General features: G+C 32.6%; 1 pseudogene; it reads right to left on the reverse strand.

The window, feature by feature from the left end:
- The window catches only part of LOC103605555, a 25,555-nt pseudogene extending 21,273 nt beyond the window's left edge, over nucleotides 1-4,282 (reverse strand).
- Nucleotides 4,283-5,944: the final 1,662 nt, after the last annotated feature.

Consider the following 5,944-nt stretch of genomic DNA (forward strand, 5'->3'; position numbering starts at 1 on the left):
GAGATCATATGGTATTTGTCCTTCTATGCCTGGCTTATTTTATTTCCTCCAGATACATCCACGTTGTTGCAAATGGCAATTTTCTTTTTTATGGCTGAATAGTATTACATTGTGTATTCATCCTCATTTTCTTGTCCATTCATTCACTGATGAACACTGGTTGATTCCCCAGCTTGGCTACTGTGAATAATGCTGCAATAAACATAGGAGTACAAGTATCTCTTCAACATACCGATTTCATTTTCTTTGGCCATATAACCAGTAGCTAGATTGCTGAATCATAGGTAGTTCTATTTTTTTAAATTTTTCGAGGGAACTTCATACTGTTTTCCATATGGGCTGTACTAATTTTTATTCACACCAACCACATACAAGAGTCCTTTTTCTTCTCCACATCTCACCAAAGCTTGTTATATTTTCTTTATGATAATAGCCATTCTAACAATTGTGAGATGATATCTTATTATAGTTTTAACCTGCACATTCCTGATAATTATTGATGTTGAGCGTTTTTTCATACATCTGTGGCCATGGTATTTTTAATACATGGTGCATGAATAATAAGATTTTCTATAGACTCTGTCACTGTCTATTGTCTCACAATAGATCTTATCAACACATCATTGGGTTACTGCCTGTCCATTGTACTCACTGGATTTTGTGGCACCTGAATTACACAGTGACTGCTACTTAAATATCAGAAGAGGAGGATTGGTTTTGCTCGGTAGGGAAAACAATGCTGCACTATGTGTAATTCAGTGAGGTCATAATTATTTTGATTTTAAATATTCAGAATGAAACTAGTCATTACTAATATGTCCATTATGTCACTACCTAAAAATAGAAATTATTTACTTTTTCCTGGATGAGGATAGCAGAGCATTGAAGAGGGATGCCCATTAATTTGTGTGGATTCCACGTCACAATTGGCCCTAGGTGATAAAACAGCTCCAGTTAGCTCCCACAGTCTAATGGGAGAGAATAGAAGCCAAACAGGTTATTTTGCTTTCACAAGCAATATGCCAGGTCTTACCTTTCCATGCCACTGAGTTGATAGGAATATTTTCTAGATAGTAACTATCCACCTCCCAAAGCTGCCTACAATAAATACAAAGGACATGTATGCTTATATAAATTACTTATTTTTAAATAACAGCAATTACTTTTTCTAGGTTAAATTTACTTCAAAGTTGATGAATACTTAATTGTCGTGCTAGATAATTACAAACTTAGGATAATTATCTGACTTAAAAGAACAATAAATTTTAAAATTTCCTCCTATGAATTCTCATTGTCTATTCATGACACAGTTAAATTTTAGCCTCTATGTAATTCAAGCAGATAATTTCCATATAATTTTCAAGGACAGATTTTAAAAGTTGGCATCAGATTTGGCAATGCTACAGAAAGATTTCAATCTCTCTTATTTTATATAACTTTAAATTTATCCAACTTTGATAAAAGCCAGAGAAACTCTTGCCAAAAGTCACTGTACTAAACTAATAGCGTCAGAAGTTTCAATTTTCTTAATAGGTATTAATTAAGAAATCTATATTAAAGTAATGGGCTAAATTTTCCTTCAATTTCAAAGCAAGTGTGACTGTTTCTTCAAGGTGATTTTCTAAATTTTGGGTTGAATATTGGTAGAGATTTAAACTTTTAAAAATCATTTGATATATTTTTAGCCCTTTCCCTGATGTATTAAGTCCACTTAAAAATAATTTAAGCAAATAAGATTATTCTTTCATCGTATTTATTCATTATAAAAACTAGGTTACAGAGAAATGTCTGACTTGCCTGCAATGCCTATTAAGAATCTTTAAGGATTGTATGTAGGGTCTATTTTTTTAAAGGAAAATTATGAGCCAGACTAAAGGTGGCGACTTAAATCCACATACATACATCCATAGTTGGTGCGTCTCACAAATATTAGCGATGTCATGGAGAGGGTCAAAGGCTCCGTACACCGTGCTTCCAGCTGTGGCACTGACACAGAATGGAGTTTGGCCCTGATGATGACAAAAGCTGAGTCATTCTTACAATCTAGTGAAATCTACAAGAATTATAGTATTGATAATTATTACATTTCTGCACATCGGAAAACTGGATAAGTTTGATTAAGGATATCAAATACCTAATAATTTCAGACATTCTGAGGTACTTAGAGCACTGGAGAAAGTAGTGCAACCATAAAATGAATTAATATACCTCCCTCTGAGTTTTATTTATTATTATTTCTCTCTGAATTTAATAAAATAAAACCATAAACATAATGATGGCCAAAGTCCTTTATAGGAAATACCCTGATAACTTTTCCTTTCATGTTTAACAGAAACAATACTATTAGAGAAATACTGCAATATTTCTCAACTATTCCACTTGAGTTTTATAAGGAATTTCCCACATTTAGGGGTAATTTTATCTTTCTCAGAAATTATCTTAACAATTTTTTTTCCACTAATGAAATTAGGGGAGAAAATAAAGATACATTTGCATGTTAAATATGGAACTGTAGAACATACCTTTCTTTTACTTTGTAATATATTTTTCTCTAACTCAGCTGGAATCATCTTTCCCCTTCAAAATGCAAATACACATTGATTTATTATAAGTGAATAAACATACCAATTCTACCAATTAGAATAATAAATGACAAGCAAGCATTTTTTTAAAATTAGATCTAAAGATATTTTATACGTGTGCAAAAAGATACTAAGTAAATGTTCCGTTTCTTTAAACCATATTGTTTGAATTACAGAATGGTTAGTTTACTACTCAGTCACCTTAAAATCTATACTACTTACTTGTCAGAAGATTCTGATCTTTCTAAGCAAGATACAGTATGATAAACTTTCTTTGTCTCTTTCATTTCTCTCTCTCTCTCTCTCTCGTTCTCTCACCCCTTCTTCTTTCCTTCCTTTCTTTCTTTCCTTTTTCTTATTTCTTTATTTACAGCTATTGAGTGTTAATTCTAAAGTAAAGACCTCTTCACTTAAAGATAGAAAAATCAGGTATGCAAATTTGGGGGTGATGAGGTTGGCATGAATTAAGGTGGCCTCACATTTCTTCACAAAAGTTTCCAAAAGAAAAATAAAAGCCAGTATTTTCCTACTCCATCAAGCTATGAGGCTAAAAGCCAGCATGCCCAGGGATTATTCACTAGAAGCATCTCTATGAAAGTCAAGGCTGAGATAAGGACGCTCAGTAACTTCAACACTGTACTTTTTTATAATGAAAAAAAATCTCATCGATGGATAAATAAACAGATAACAAAATAGGGGAAAAAAACCAACCTAATTGGAGGACATACATTCCTATACCTGGAATACCTAAAGTTGATATTGAAAATAATAAGAATGCTGAGCAAGTTGGGCAGTTACAAAGTAAATTATATTCCTATTTATTAACACTAATTATTGTAAACAAATAATAGAAAAATCCTGTTTATCTTTAATAAAACAAAGATAAGGAAATGGATATTGGGAAAAACTAGCAATTCATGCCACATGTAGCCACTATTGTAGCAATTTTTATCAGCTAAGAAAAGGGAAGCGCAAAAATCTTATGTACCTTACCCCCACATTTCTACATTTGTTAACTAGCAGAAATGAAAATTTTTTTTTGGACCACAATAACAATATAAAGAACGTCTGGAATTAAAACATATTATTCAACATATGAGTGTTATGATGATTTTTATCTAATATTTTATTACTTTTTACTTTACCTGTTGATATTCTAGCTCTAAGATCGTATAAACTTTAAAGATAGGAAAAAAATATTATTCAATTTCTTATAAATTTTCATGGTGACTAATATTCCATTCTTTACACATTTACATGGTGCTTAGTAACACTGAAAAAGCCAAAGAAGAACTAAGTTATCTCTTTCACTGAGGCCATATTTATTAGCTTTTCTTTCTACATTATCTAGGTTCAAACAGAAAGATAAATGTGAAGGTCGAGTAAATAACTAAAGCTGTGAAACATAAAGATATGGTAACTCAATAAACACCCAGAAGACATACTGATATGTGTTTACTTTGTAAGGTTTGACGTTATTTGTTTTCATGCGTCCCTAATCTCTTCGGGGGGAATTTCTTTTCGTCTTTGAGAAATTGTTTTTAACAATACCTTGAAACGGGATATTCTAAATACACAAAGTGCAGAGAAAATAGCTCATGCTCTGTGGGAACATCTGGGCTTTACATTCGTGTGACTCCTCCATCGTTCATTTCACTTTGATTTTCCCACAAGTACTTGTAAGCTTTTTGTTCATCCATACCGAAAGGAGAAATGATCATAAGCAGATAATATAATCGAAGCTGTTTCTCTTTGTGTTTTTTATATCTATAATACTAATACATCTTTCTTTTATTAGCTTGAATTTTCAAGTTGAAGAAAAGAGCCTTATATTGTTTTGTTTTGCTTTTTTGTAAATCACCATTCACATTATTTAAATACATAATTAGAAACAAATATCTACAGCGTGGACACTATTTTACAGAAAGCTTAGAGAGTAAGCCCTACAAAGTACAACTAACAACTGTCTGGGCAGATATGTAACCCCAGACCAAAAAACACATCTTCCAACTTTAATCTCTTTATTTTGCTAAACAGCATAACATACTATTTCTTCCCACCTAGTAATTTCTCAATAGTCCCTAAATAGTCAAGTCAATATTTTAAATTGTTTTCAGGCTATATATGTTTTCTACTTGAAAATAAAATATTAATATTATGCAATACTGATTCTTTAATTTTGACATTAATGGTTTTAATTATCTGGGTTAGCTGAGGCATTTCTAAATAGCTCACCTCACAGAAAGGATTGAATTGCTATTTGTATCTCTACGTTCTCTTGCTGATACATGTAATTTATATTTATTTTCTCAAATATCCCCATGTTTTTTCAAAGTTTACATTGTAAAGAATGATTTTAGGATATGGACTAATAGGGACCAGTGATCCTAAATTGAATCACCCAGGTTTTAGTGTAACCTGGACTGAACCAGGTCTAGAACATCTGTGCTAATTAACTGGTGGCAGCCTTGGAAAATCAAGGCTAACCTTCAAGTGATCCCAGTCATGTAAACCAAGAAGATAGCTAAATAGTATCTAGTTCACTACAAGTAATTATTATGAGGAGACAACTCAATCCAGTACTCTGAATGAAACATATATGGAATGGTTGGAAATTAAAACAATCTCCTTTTTTTTTTTTTTTGGTATTTTAGAAACTAAGGGGTAGCAGGATGTATCAGCCATATATGTCTATTTTTAATCAGTCCCTCTCAGCCTACCCAAATCACCGAAGCTTAAAGATACTATGCAAACTGCAAACAAGAAATGAAAAAAAAATAATAATTTAATGACCATTAGTTAAATGGAAAAATTATTGCAGAAGTAATCATGGAAATACTATATAAAAAAGACTTCAATAAATTCTTAACACTTCAATAATAAATATAATAATAAGTTATTAATATTCTAATAATTAAAATCGTAAGATATTTTGCTCATTAGATGGGCCAAAAAAGGAAGCAAAATATTACAGAAAGTTGATAGTGTGTTTTAAAAAGCAACTCTTACCATCTTCATGTAAGAGTAAATTTGTACAGTGAATTCCTTTTTATAGGGTAATTTCTTTCTTTTTTTTTCCTTTTTGTCTTTTTTACTGACCGGTAATGGGATCGCAACCCTCGGGGTTGCGCCCATACCGGGGACCAGCAACGGGCTCGCAACCCTCGGTGTTGCGCCCGCACCGCGCTCAGCCAGTGAGCGGGAACCGGTCTCCACATGGGATCCGAACCCTCGGCAGGAGCGCCGCCGTGCTCCCAAGCGGCACACTCTCCAATGTGCCACCGGGCCGGCCCCTAATTTTTTATTTTAAATTAAAATTCTTCTTTCATCCTGTAATTCTGCTTTGGCAGATCTAAATTAAA

The sequence above is a fragment of the Galeopterus variegatus genome, unplaced genomic scaffold, assembly GCF_000696425.1.
Source record: "Galeopterus variegatus unplaced genomic scaffold, G_variegatus-3.0.2 Scaffold5895, whole genome shotgun sequence".
Taxonomy (NCBI): Eukaryota; Metazoa; Chordata; class Mammalia; order Dermoptera; family Cynocephalidae; genus Galeopterus; species Galeopterus variegatus.